The sequence below is a fragment of the Carettochelys insculpta genome, chromosome 3 (assembly GCF_033958435.1).
Source record: "Carettochelys insculpta isolate YL-2023 chromosome 3, ASM3395843v1, whole genome shotgun sequence".
NCBI lineage: Eukaryota > Metazoa > Chordata > Testudines > Carettochelyidae > Carettochelys > Carettochelys insculpta.
In genome coordinates, this window is record NC_134139.1 from 75420844 (window position 1) to 75435375 (window position 14532).

General features: G+C 42.5%; 1 long non-coding RNA gene across 1 annotated transcript; it reads left to right on the forward strand.

The window, feature by feature from the left end:
* Positions 1 to 6468: 6468 nt before the first annotated feature.
* Positions 6469 to 8620, forward strand: LOC142010335 (uncharacterized). The gene is made up of 3 exons (XR_012644768.1): positions 6469 to 6548; positions 7719 to 7865; positions 8552 to 8620. It is a non-coding gene; the product is annotated as an uncharacterized LOC142010335 (long non-coding RNA).
* The last annotated feature ends 5912 nt before the right edge of the window (positions 8621 to 14532 follow it).

Below are 14532 nucleotides of genomic sequence, written 5' to 3' on the forward strand. Positions count from 1 at the left end.
ATTGCTTCCATTTGTGCAAAACCAACACTGGATAGATTGTCTCCTGCATTCAGAATGTTTGTGTTTGGTAGCTATCAATAACAAAGCAAAAATGGAGCGAAGCTGAGGGAAACTGAAGAGTGGAGAGATTGTATCTTCTTCCAGATCAACCAGTGAGAGTCTGCTGGCAAACTGTCCCCTTTTCTGAGGCTGCACAGCATCTCAGAGCAAACACCTGCAAATGCACAACTGCTTGATCCAGGGTAATTGGACATCAGCTCAGCTTAAAAAGGACTGTTATCTGAAAGTTGTGAGTTGGAGTCCTGCTTGATCTCACATTGAAAGGCCATCTCCAGTTAATTCAGCTGAAAAATGGGTATGTGGCCCATAGGGTCAGGGCAGCCAAAGACAATTGGAGATTATGCTGGCCATATCACTTTCTTGTGTATTGTTGTCTATGAAACGGACCTACCTTGTGTCATCCCAATCAGCTGGGGGGACTTTAACTTTACGATTCCATGATAGTGTTTGTGCATATTAACAGATGGTACTGTATTACTTTCTGTAGAACCTCAGAGTTATGAATACCAGAATTACAAACTGACTGGTCAACCACACCCTTATTTGGAACCAGAAGTGTGCCACCAGGCAGCAGCAGAGATACAATAAAATAGTAAAATTAAAAAGCAAGTATGGTACAGTATTGTGCTAAATGTAAACTACTAAAAATAAAGGGGAAGCTTAAAGAAGCTATGACAAAGTAAGGAAACTGGTTGGCCGCATCTACACTAGCAATTTCTTTCAAAATATCTTTCAAAGGAAAGGCCACTTTTGAAATATCCAGGGAGGCTTCTACACACAAAAAAAGCATTCTTTCAAAATTAAATGGAAAGAACGTGGCATGCTTTTTGAAAGCGCTCTTCCACTCCCATTTTAGGAATGCCTTCTTTCGAAAGCTTCTTTTGAAAGAAAACATGTGTGGATGTTCCACAGGCCCCCTCACGGTGCCTGATTTTTCAATTTCTGTCCCACTCTTTCAAAAGAGCGGGGGCTGTGTGGATGCTCTCTTTTGAAAGAGCAGATCACTCTTTTGATCCACTTTTTTGGGGTATAGATGCCCTCTTTTGAAAGGTCTTCTGGAAGAACTTCTTTTGAAAGATCATTGTAGTACAGATGTAGCCATTGTGTGTTTGTTTCATTGAAATTAAGATGGTTAAAAGCAGCATCTTTCTTTTTCATAGTAATGCCTCAAAGGTCTATTCAGTCAATCCAATACCATTTTGAAAGAACAACATCAATGTTTTGTTCAGTTACAGACATTTCAGAGTTTTGAGTAACCTCAAAACCTGAGTAGTAACAGAGAGGAAGCCGTGCTAGTCTATACACTATCAAAACAAAAAGCAGTCAAGTAGTACTTTAAAGACTAGCAAAATAGTTTATTAGGTGAGCTTTTGTGGGACAGACCCACTTCTTCAGACCATAGCCAGACCAGAGTCTGTTCTGGTCTGGCTATGGTCTGAAGAAGTGGGTCTGTCCCACAAAAGCTCACCTAATAAACTATTTTGCTAGTCCTCAAATCCTGAGGTGTTCCTAATTCTAAGGTTCTACTGTGTAAGCAAAATGGCTGCTAGAGGAAAAATGGTTCCAAAATCCAATGAAACAAAATAGGAAGAAGGGTTATTTCAAAAGCAGGATTTTTTCTGAAGGAACCCCATCTACACAACTGTTTTTGCTTTCAGAAAAGTCTCTTCCAGAAACTCGATTATGTGAGATTATGCAAACGAGGTGTGAGATTTGTAAATCAGCAGTTCTTTTGCATTTTTGATCTCCCTCGTTTGCATTTCTCCTCTGAAAGAGGAATGTAGTATAGCTTTAGCCACAGAGAATAGAGCTTATTTTGAAATAAGCCATAGTGTATCCAGTGGTTCTATTTTGAAATAGGCTTTATGTGTGTATATACTGTATTTTGAAATAGGTAAGTGCTATTTCAAAATGCATTTTTGTGTGTAGCAGTGTTATTTCAAAATACACTATTCTGGAATATTTCATTTGGAAATAAGGCTGCTGTGTAGATATACCCTTAATCATCCTTCCTGTGTGCATTGTTATCTTTATATAGATGTCAACAATTTAAAAAGAGAGAAGAAGGCACCCCAGTGCATGGCAGACAGCAAGTCAATCCACAGTTAAATAGGAATAAGGAACCTGGAAAATAAAATATGTTTTGGACCTTAATTCTCTTATGTCATCGTTTCCCAATCTGTTTGAGACAGTGACGGATTTTGACAATTCAGTAAGGCAGTAGGAATTCTGACACAACTTTCAGCTGGATCAGGATCAAGTCCTTTATTCCCAAAGCGTCTGCTTTTAACTACGCATTACATAGAACTTGCATTCTTGGTTCTAATTAAACGCTTATTCCAGATATGGAGAAAACCAATTTACATGGTCCTGCTAGAATTTGGTACCATCCATGGATCAGGTCCTAGCATTAAGGATTCCATCTGCCTTATCTATCCAGGCTTTATTTCCTGTTCTCCATCATCATGGTATCTAAGCGCTAGTATTACAGTATAGATGTAGTTCTCCAGGATCTTCAGAATTCTTTGAAGTATTAAACACACAAAGTATACCTGGATGCATGCAGGCCACTTAAAATATAGCACAGTAATACAGAAAGGGCATGATCCTTCAGCTCTTGTTCAGGCAAACCTCTCCCCTATAGGAAGATTGGACCCAAATGTGCAACTATATGAAAACAAGTTAATTGTAGAAGAGATGCAGAATTGAAACCCTTATGTGGGTACCAGTCCTTCACACTAGTCACAAAAAGACAAGAGAATAGGTGACCCTCTGCAGGTGTGTGAGGTGGGAACAAAGAAAGCCTTCCCACCATTTGGCCCTGGTGTCCCAATCTCTAAGGCATCTCCCTCTTTGAGTTCAAGAACTACATAGAATCATTGAATACTAGGACTGGAAGGGACCTCGAGAGGCCATCGAGTCCAGCCCCCTGCCATTTGTCCAGCCCCCCTGACAAGCCATGTGTCTTGACAGCACCAGATTCTCTAAGCAGGGCCATAAAGTTTCCACTGTGCACCAACCTGTATAGCTGATCTGGCTTCTGGTGAGTTCTAGTATGGCACAATCCTCATTCTTACCTGCACTTCCTCCAGGCCCACTGAGGCATTCTGGCTTACTCTGATACAAGGGTGGGGGGACTTGACTCCTGCCACTGTACAGCCTCTTTGCAAGAGCACAGTGAGTCCCAGTTCACGCTAGAAGCTATAATGTAACCCAAATAATGTAATAACCAAACCTGTAAAGTACCCACTAATGGAGCTGTTTTGGTACCTGAACTAGTTATAAATCTCCTCAAAGTGCATGCTTGGCCTTGGATCAAATATCACCCTTAGCTACCCAGCATGATTGCCAGTACAGGTTAAACCTCTCTGACCTGGCACTCTCTTGTCTGGCAACATCTGTAATCTGGTGCGATTTTAGTTATCTGGACAGCCAGACGTGTGGCCAAGTGTCCCATAAGATTTGGTTACAGCCACTAGTCCTGGTTCTCAGTGGCCAGTGCTGTGATTCAACTGTAATTTACCCCTAAATGTCTTCTAAGTGCCCAATAAGCCATGGAAGTGTTGGTAATGCTGGTAGACGATATTGACCTCCTGTGGTCCAGCAAATTCTCTTGTTTGACACTGGCCAGGTCCTGAGGATGCTGGATAAGAGAAGTTCAACCTGTAGGAAACGGGAGTAATGAGCACGGAATCAGACAGAAGAGGGAGAGAGGATGAAAGGAGAACAGTGAAAAGAAGAAAAAAAAAGTTGCTGAACCGTGGTTTGTACTTTCCTCCCTAACAGACCCACAAACAATGAGCGCATGGAATGCAGTTCAGAGGGCTTAGCAGTCACAGCAGAAAAATCTCTGATTACTTGTGTGCCTGCAAGCTGGCAGCAGTTGCATTTTGTGCCTGTGTGCTTGGCAGCAGTAGAGCCAGCAGCTGCTTTGTTTTGCGTCCTTTTCTCCTTATTCTGTCTCCTTTTCCAAGGTGTAATTCAGCTGCAGGTGGACCAGTGTGAGCAAGGGAGTCTTCCAGCGTTCCTGATGATCAAAGGGAGGAGACTGCCCACCTGTCACACGGCTTTCTGTCAGGGCGCTGAAGAGGCTGTCTGAATACATGGTGGGTCACATGACTTTCAGGAGCTGATGCAAGATCTGGCTATAGCTGGTTTTTCCAACAGAATCTAGAGTTTTCCTTGGGGAAGACTGAACTGCCTTACCAGGACTGCTATAATCTGGGAGGCTGGAAAAACAACCAGGCTAACAAACCAAACCTTTTCTTAACAACTTACACAAGTAGGAATTATTCCATCGTCCATCGAAATCAATAGGACACCCTTTGACTTCAGTAGTTTTTGGTTCAAGCCTACGCTGAGGTCATGCAATTGCTGTTGCCCTTACAGCGAATTAGAGCTTTGCTGTTGACTTCCACTGTAGCAGGATCAGGCCCGTGTTTTGCTGTTGAGGGTACTTATGTTATCGTGACTTTTTCTGTTTCCTTAGTGTCTCTTGTATGGTTGTTTGAGGGACATTTATGAGCTTTCTTTCATTTTAATGGTCTAGCTTGGAGAGGTTGCTGAGTCTGTAGAACTGATAGCACCATTTATGCAATACATCCAATGCACTTTGCATAATCAATCTGTTTTTAAAATGACCAAAGAGAGAAAGGAAGAAAAGGAGAACAAGGAATATGGCTACAGAACATCCCTCCACCAATCTCTCATTTTGTGGCCATTCTTTTTCTAATGCGTGTCCTATACTGACGCTATTATCAGAAACAATGAATGCAGAAAGGCCAGAGTGATGTGACTCAGCTTATAGACAAGTGATCAGTAGACAGGTTGATGGCTTGTTCGGATTCACGAAACACTGCAGTGTTCAGAAACACACCATTGTGTATCTGAATCTCTCACAGTATTGCCAACTTCCACTTCTGGCCACAGTCAGGAAGTTGAAAGCCCCACGGAACCCAGGTGTGAACAGCTGGCCAAACAGTCTTGAATTTTAAAAGGAATCTGGTTTAAATTTGGATTCTGTTAGTTCTTATTGTTCCTGAATCAGTTCATTCATCGCTCATGTGGGCTACACATGGGCCCAACTTCAAATCCCAAGCCAGAATGCCCAGATTTTTGTGGGAGAAAGTTCAGATCTAGATCAAGATTTTTCATTTTTGTTCCCTTTTCTATGTTAGGCTAAATTAAGTCTCTAGATGCCACTTTGGCCCATCTTTGCTTCCGAAGACTGGTGCTAACTCTGTCCCTTAGTAGATGTCTCTGAACACTGCAAAAGCACACAATGGTCTGCCCTGATTGCAGTCCTCTGGAAGAGCTGGGCTGTTACTGGTCAGGAGTGAGATGCATTGGCAAGCACTGAGCAGGTAAAGACTGCGCGCATCTGCTCATGCTGGCTCTAGCCAATGCTATTGCCTTTCTTTCATTACTCCTGTGAAATCACCAGATTCTATCCATCACTCCATCTTCTCCCCTCTGCCGCTAAAAAGTCAAGTTGGGATGTGGGGATTTTGGGGACACTCAGAATTTGCAAGGCACCTTCTGAAATAGGAGAGCTGCGGTTTGATCTTTTTGACTATAATGAACATTGCACTGTGCCAAATGTACAGAATGCGGCATTACAAACAAGAGATCTTCACCTGCTCCTTGTAATTATCACCAACATCAGAACAAAAATACACCAACTCTATAGCCATATGTCATTTCTTCTTAAGCATAATTAATCAGACTGAGGTGCCATATTCCATTTTATTACCCAGTCTATGATTAATGGTTAATATAATACATCTTCCCATCTCCACTCCCATTACAACGAAGTGCTTTGAATAACTATTAACTTAACTGGCTAACTGAAGGAAATAGTTAATCATCTACAAGCTCATGTTGCATTAAAAAAAAGCATTCTTTGTGTGTCGGAGATCCATTTTTTTTAATGCTGACCTTCAATAACACCTGGTACCTGAAGCTTGCAAAACACAGGGCTCAAAAATCATATTATACTGGCTTATCAGCTATCCAAGGTCATAAATTGTGCGAACCAGTGAAGTGTATCTTATGTTTCATAGTGTTGATGTTGTTCCAACATCCAGTTCCCTTTCCAACAAAGATACGGTTCTCTGGGTCCTCAGAAAACATAACTAATGAGTGTACATTTTTTTTTTTAACCTTTGCAAGTCAGGGCTAATCTCTGGTGCGTTGCTGGGTAACATTCTGTGGCAGTACACTCTGTTCTTCCCTTAGAACTACGGTTCAAATGTGCCCCAGAACAAAACATACATGTGTTTGCTGTTCAGCTGCAAGGTTATATTTCCTTTGTGTAATGCTAGAACTCTAAACAAGGAGAAGTACTTTTCGAGGAGCTGGACGCACAATGACCTATGTGGCAAAAACAGGTTCTTATGAAATGCTCTCCTCCATTGAGAAACAATCCTGAAGCAAATGTACTTGGGTGCAGTGCAGGTCCTCCTGCTGCTTCTCAACATAAGCCAAAGGTAGGGTGACCAGATAGTAAGTGTGAAAAATTAGGGCGGGAGGTATGTGGTAGTGGGGGCAGCAGGCACCTGTATAAGATACAGCCCCCAATATTGAGACTGTTCCCATAAATAGAAACATCTGGTCAGCCTAGTCAAGAGGGCAGGTTTGCTTCTTACTACTCTAGTATAGTGTCATAGTCTTCAGCAGTGTAACACAGATGTAGCAAATTGCTGAATTTGATGGTTCAGAATTGTTAAGCAATTCTACGCACAACTTTTTTATCCAACGTGGGAGGGGAAAGGACCATACAACGGATTAAAATAAAATTTTCATGACTCCTCTGGCTCAGGATGTATGTTTTGCAGCTGTTAAAAATGATTATTTACAGGCCAGACTTATTAGGAAAGGTATTGTTGGGACCCCGGCAAACACATAACTATTGCGCCAGACTTGCAGTCATTCCACTAGGAATCTGGTCACTGTCAAGCAATGAGCTAATAGCTCCAGGGTTCTGTGCTGCAATAAACAGCTGTTAAAAGTGAAATGGAACTTCACAGAGACCCAAATACAAACATTTCCACATTAGGCTTTCCATACCCTTCCACAGCATATGGTTCCTGTCCCCGACCTCAAGAAGTCTCTACAGAAGCAACTCACTGGGTCCCTGTGAGGCTGCTATCCAGGGCTGGTTTCCCTCTCAGGAAAGAAATCTCTGTTTCATTCTTAAGGTTCTGGCTCATGAAAGTGAGGGAGAAACAGCAAACATTCGGGTCAAGTAAGTTTAATGTGGGCTATTGCCCACTGGCTTCTATGAAGCATCCCATTCCCTGCTCTCTAGACACCAGCATCTCTTGAGCAGGGACTTGCCAGGAGGGGCTAAACTTGTTGTGGTTTAGAAGTGTGCGTGAACAGGAGCAGCAATTTACACCAGGCTCTGAAGCCAAGCCTCCAGATGGGAAGTGCTAGGTCACTAAATTTCCCACAAGGTGCTAGTCTGGGAGAGGTGGGCAGTGCCTCTAGAGCACCTTCCACTGGTTTGAGATTTTGGAATAAGTTACTTGTATATTTTCCCCCCTTGGCAGAAGCACAGTGACAATCCTGTGCCCCTTTGAAATTCCATGCATGGTGCTGGATGTGTAACAATTACATGAATTCTGATGATTTAAGTTTTAGCTTATTTGCCTCAGGTCTGCTGCACACCAAACGGCCATTCGCTGCTGCAGAGAAGAAAGTGAGGCCTTTGCAGGTTGAATCAGCTGACCAGGTGCATTGCCAATTTCCATGGCCTCTTCAAAGCTGAGAAGTGTTTGGAAAATAACAGAGCCTTTAGCCTTGTAAGTAAAAGCCATTTATCTTAAGGAGAATAAGTGCTGGCAGTGGAAAAATTCCAGTGCTATGAAACTCTCTGTTCCTGAATGGCTTGGATAGCTTCTGGGTTAGGTTCAGTGCTAAGAAATTCACAGTCTCTCCTTTATAAACATGGGAGCTGGGATGAGTGGGACGGCCAACTCCCCCCGCCTTTACCCGCACCCTCCCCCCACAGAAAGCACCTCTGAAAGAAACAGGGAACTGTGTGGTTGTTAGTGGGGTCAAAATGGGAATCACACTGGAATAGCCTTATCCATGATATTGCTTGTTAAAGCACGGTCAATATCATTTCATTTCAGTTAGTGCAGGCAATAGTAAATTTCCTGTCCTAACCATAGCCCCAGGGTACAATTTCAGCAGACTGCCCTATATAAACCAAAGAGAGCGTTAGTGGCTGTGCTGTGCCTAGCTTTTGTTTTGCTCACAGCTGGAATTGTTGTTGAGTAATACCCTTTGCCCTCTCTACAGAACATGTCAAAGTGCTTAACAAACACTGATGAAATTAGCTTCATTCTTATCCTCCTTCCAGCACAGAGGCTCCAGTTTGTGTAGAAAGCAGCTGCTGCTGAGATGCTGAGCCTACAGCCCATATGCTTTTGCTAGTGCCAGGTTTGTCCCATTCCCACTTTGAACTCTTACTTCTGTTTTTCAGAGTTGGGAGTGGGCCAGGACCTGGCTATATATGGATCCCAGATTACCAGGATTTTTACAACAGCCCCAGAAAAGGTGGGTCAAAACCAAAGAGTCAGGTACTCAGCAGATGTAAATCAGACTTACATCAAGATATATCAGTTTATAGCAGCTGCGTATCTAGCCCCAAATCTTTTCTTATTCAACCAGTATTCCCAAACATTGGTGTTTTAGATGAAAGGTGGATCCAAATAACCTATTTTTAGGTATGGTAACAGAGAGACCGTCATGCTAGTCTATATACTATCAAAACAAAAAAGCAGTCTGCTTTTTATTTTTAGGTATGTGATCCCAAAATCTAACCTCATCCATGTCACCCCATTGCTCTTGTGCAACCTTTGTTATTTATTTGCCCAATGAGCTTCATTGAACTAAGCAAATAAAACTAGTCTGCTCTGTTCATGTCAGTTTCACTTTTCATTGACAGTAAGCACTACTTTCCTGGCTCTCATATGCTAAATGCAATGTTGTGGCTTAGGGGGTTTCCAGTACTTCAGGGGACTGTTTTAAAGGCTATGGGTAGAAGCTTGTGTAGTATTTTAATTTGTTCATGTTCAGTTTTGCTAGCTCTTTAGATAAAACCCAAATTGTGGGCTTACTCAAGTTAGCATTGTCCCTTTTCGTTTTGTAGTGTATTCCAAGATTTCTAATTTTATTTTAATTTGTGAGTGAAAATAGCAAATGTAAAAGCTGACTTTACAGGGAACCACACTAGGCAACATGTTCACTGTAATTCTGCAATGGCGCTGCCCCTTTTTATGCACAGTAGCCCCAGTCTTGTCATGAGTAGAAATGCTGGCCCCTGATTTGTTATTGGAACTACCACTGATGATTTGCTTTAAATAGATCCTAAGCAAACTTTTCTGTTTGTTTTTCTTGACATGCTACCGCATGCTGCTTTCCAAGAAACAAGGAAAAAACTGAAATCACAATGGTGACTTTGAATCCACCTGGAAAAAGCAAACTGATCTACTAAATGAGAAAAGTGCAACTGGGAAGAGAACAAGTAAATAGGTCATTCAGAGACGCTGACTTTTCTTTATGCCCTGATGTCAGCAAATAATGCAATCTCTCACAGATCTAGTAAAGAAATCTCTCTTGTTTAGCATTTTCTATAGTAGCCATCACTGCAATATTTAAGTGTTCCTAGCTGAATGAAATCTGAGGTTCCTAGAAGAGATGAAGGAGGTTTTTTTTTTCCTTTTCTGCAGAAAGGTGCCTATTTGCAAGTTACTTTATATATTAGGCTTTTTTTTTAAATCACCATTAAGTCATCTCTGGTGGAAATGATTTGACAAAGAAGTTTGTCAATATGTTTATCAAATTCCAGATAAATTTTGTCTCCTCTGTAAATTTGGTCCAGAGTCAGGACCCTCATAACTGAAAATATGTTGTCTCTGATGCTCTCTTGGCTCATTTGCCAACAGAAAGCATTTGTCCTAATGGGACATGAACAGAGATGTGGCTCCTGCAGTAATTGGGTCCCTGGCCCATTTTTGTCTTGATAATTTGAGCCAAAATACTGAACTGGCAATGGAAACAGCTTAGTGAGCCAACAGAGGGATCATCTGAGTTCAAGATGCATGAGTTCATACAATCCCCTCCTGAAGTGGAGCCTCTGGGTTACATCCAAAACCTGTCCCATGCTAATACACTCTGGATATCAGTGTTCACCTTGGCTAAATTCTGGTCCTGGAGGATAGGGTAAAATTTGCAGGACAGAGGTCTTCCTTCCTTCCTCCCTCCCACTCTGCCAGATCACCTAGACTTTTATAGAGATGAAATGATCAGGACTGACTTTTCAACACTTTGACAATATCCCTGCTAGGTTTGCGAAGCCTTTCTCCTTCTGACCGGAAGCATCTCTTTCTTAATAGGATTTAGTCTGATCATGTTTTTGGTTGTTTGTTTTATCTAGGAGCCAATTTCTTTTAAGCTTTATGACATCTTTGTGATGAAACTGGCTTCATCTGAGAAGACAGAAATATTTAAGTCCAGGGTCTTTTCTATTTATAGAATTTTCAGGGACCATTTTTATCAGATTCTGTCTATTTTGTTTTATGTATCTACCCTTGTCGCTATGCTATTTGAGCATGGAGTGGCATGCATCTGGGTCAGCTGGCTGAGGTTGAATCACTATCATTATTTGCAGGTATAGGGCAGCTTCTTGATATTTGCAGCAATGGCAAAGCCTCTGGAAAGAACATGTAGGAGGCTGTCTCAGCACTCATCAAGCTGCCTTTCTTCTTTACTACAGCTGCTATGTTGCTTCCATCCTGCCAGCCAGCAGAAGTTGAAACACTGCCCTGTCTTCCTGGATAGTAATACAAGGGATACTGAAAATGGGCCTTGTGATTCACAGCTGAGGAAAAACACCACAGTCAGACTTGAGTTTTTATTATAAAACTAAAGGGTCCAAACAGTGTTAGAGCCATTACCACAGTTTCTACTGTTATGTTTTCATAAGCATTTGCTTGTCTGAGAATTTTATTCCTAGATACACTGAACTCAATGGGGGCTATCGCTGAGCACCTAAAGAAAAAAATTCATTTTAAGAGTAAAGTTTTTTTTTTTGTTTGTTTTTTTTAAAAAGAGGTGGGTGAGCCTCAGAAAGCTCAGTAGTTCAATTCAGATGAAAGTCCGAAACCTGGAGTAGAGATGGGCTCAAGCCACTAAATGTAGATCCATATTAATTTTGGAAACCCCATCCCAAAGATTGGGAGTATTTGGAAATGGGATTTGGCCTATACTTATCTCTTTTCAGGATGCTCGTCCAAAGTGAACTACTTCAGTTTAGAAACTGGATCCGTAAATTCACCAAAACAGGTTTTATCCAAATGTCTTTGGTACTTTCTGGCTTCGGCCTGGTTGGAAAAGCTCTGAGGTTACATCTACACTAGAGAGTTTTGTTGACAAAACTTGCAGAGCGTCTACACGCAAAATGCATTTTGTCAACAGTTGGTCAACAAAGCTTGGCACTTCCACTGACAGCTTTTTGCCTCTCTGTGATGTCAACAGTTCGTGCTGACAAAAAAGCTGTGTAGATGCTATGAGGAGCCCTCTGTTGACAGACAGGGCTTGCAGTTAACCAGGCAGCCCTGTTTACTAAGCTTCCCATTAGCCGTTCTGTTGAGAGAGCCACTGGGCAGTCTGGCCGCTGTTGACAGAGTGCATTGCTCTTTCTATCTGCTTTTGTGTGTGGATGTGATTTGTCGACAGACGTTACTGCTGGAAGATCTCTTCCAGCAGTAACTTCTGTTGACAGATGGCTGTAATGCAGATGTAGCCCGAGCATCTGTTCTGGTGGTATTTTAGTACTTTGGGACCCAGCCAAATCAGGAAGTGCAATGACATGAAGAAACAGGGTGGGGACTCAAAATAGCTAAGCTTTATAAAACCTCAACAAAGTCTTAGTTTGAGCTGAGCACAGAGACTGAATTTTCTCTAAATGAGTGCCAACATCCTTTGGTAAAACACGGATTTGTCACAAGCATTGTGCAGTACTAATGAAAGTGCAACACTTCCTTCTGAAGAAGCGTGGCCCTTGGATTCAGCCTCCTGGACTTTGGTTGGGGTGACAGTGCCCAGTGCCAGATGGTTCAGAGAAAGGGACAAGAATCTTGCACCAGGCAGGGATGATCTGCCCTGCACTTTGTCTCATTGTAACTTCTAATCGTAGGTGCCAATTCAGTGGGTACTCTGGCTCTGGAGCACCTAGAGAAAAATACCAGCACCCACCACCCATTGCAGTTATGCAGGGCTCACAATCAGATGCTTGACAGCTGGGGGGACTGTTGGGAGAAGGCAGAGAGCAGTGAGTAGCTGATGGGTGGGGACCTCAGGCAGAGTGGAAATGAGGCCTTGTGGGAGGGTTGGAGCAGGGGCAGTAAGAGGCGTAACAAGGGCGGAGCCTGGGAAGAAAGTGCAAAATGGGATGAGGTCATCATGGGGTGGAGCAGGGGGTGGACTATCCCTGAGGAAGAATAAAAACCAGCCCCTATGCCTCTAAGAGCTTGCTTAAGCCTGGAAACACGAGGTGTAAAGTCCCTTCCTAAACCTTTTTGTTATCATGAATGATGAGAACTCTAGTTATTCTTGATATCCGTATAACTGCACAACCTCTTCTGATGTTCTCGAATCTGACCCTGACAGGTTTTTGCTACAATGATTATACTTCAAGCTTTCCTCAGGCAAATAATACCTACAGTACTTTTTACTATCTTTCTGGTCTGTGCAATACCCCGAATATAGTATGTTAACACTTCATTGATGGAAAATGGTGACAAAGGGATTTGTTATGTAAGATTTGCTTGAATTCTAAAGCTGTTGCCGTTCAATCAGATGTGTGGCCTGTGGGGGTGGTTGGTGGGTTCGCCAGAATGTAGTCATTCTGTAGCTGCAAAATATTTGTTTTTGTTGCTGCGTAGACATGTCAGTAGCACAGTGCTGAGTATCTGATAAGAGGGAGCACTTCGCTGGAAAAACGTCCGCAGCTGACAAGCGAGAGGAAGTGACAAGCAGCTGAAAGAGAAGTAATGTCCTGAAAATAATACACCCCAGATTTAAGAAGTGTCTACTTGTTAAAAATGTACCTCTTAAATGAAAATTGGCAGAAGACAGCTTCATGCTGTTGTCCTTTCCAAAGCCATCACAGATGAACCAGCAAATCTTTGTCAATACACACTGGATATAACTAGTGTACCATTATAATGCCCACAATAATACTTACAATACTACACTGTTTAACCTAGTCATTTACTATAGTCACTGTATCATTGTAGTTTGTTTCCTTGGGTTCCTTCTCATCCCACATCATCTTTGTTTATGAATCTATCTCTACCTACATCCTGAGAAAGGACCCTTGCTGTCCTCCTAAACCTATGATTTTACAATTATGTACAACTAGCTCTGGGAATGCCACTGCCTTTTTTCCACTTACACTAAAATCTTCTTCTCTGTCTCCATCCCTTCTTGCCTTGGCTTCTGCCTCTCTGTTGTCTCTCCAAATTCAGTTTCCCTAGTTCTCCGTAGGTATAAAATGCAACTGCCTGTTCATCATATGTTCAAAGAGGTATTGACCACATCATGCCCATCTTCAAACTCTTATGTACTTCCCTGGCTTCCTATCCATTTCAGAATTCAATTAAAATCTGACTTCTGGGCTTAATTCTTCATTCTGTTACACCAGTAATTCCCTTTGACGTTGGTGGTGTACTACTGGAGTAGAACTGGTTTAACAAAGTGGAGAATTGGGCCATTGGGCCCATAATTTTAAAAACCCTACATGGACTTGGGTTTGGTGACCATGTAAGCCTGATTCTATACTCACACCAGTGTAAAGAGGGAGAAACTGCACTGGAATAAGTGGAGTTACACTGGTGTAAGTAAGACCAGAACAAGGATTCTCCTTTCCAGACATGACGTGTGCTTGCCTCTTGGCAGGCAAGAGCGAAGGCAGATTTCAGCAGTTACTGAGCGTGAGTCTGTGTGAGCACGCTCGGTATAAGCCATGCAGCAAATCTGAAGTGGCATGTGTCCCCCCCATATGCTCCAGTATATTTTGCCTCTGGTTCTCTCCTTACTTCTTTTGTAGCTCAACCAGCACCTGCCCTCACTCTTTCCCCACGCCCCCCACAATCTCATCCCTGCTGTTCAAAGCAATGTTCATGTATCTCCATCTCTTCTCAATGTGTACTTCCTTGCTATTCTTCTTTAGGACTCTGCAGTTAGCATCCTGTCTATGCACAAGTAGTAGCTAATTATCTGAAAAAGTTCTGTTGACTTCAGTGGGATTTCTTAGGCAGGCCCGCTGATGAGATGTGATGTCCTGCAGGGGGGAGGGCAAAGCAAGCAATTGCCCTGGGGCCTGGTGTTTCAAAGGGGCCTGTAAGTCTGACTGCTGCTGCTGCTTTGGCAGTGGTGGTGGCATGAGCTCTTGGCCCC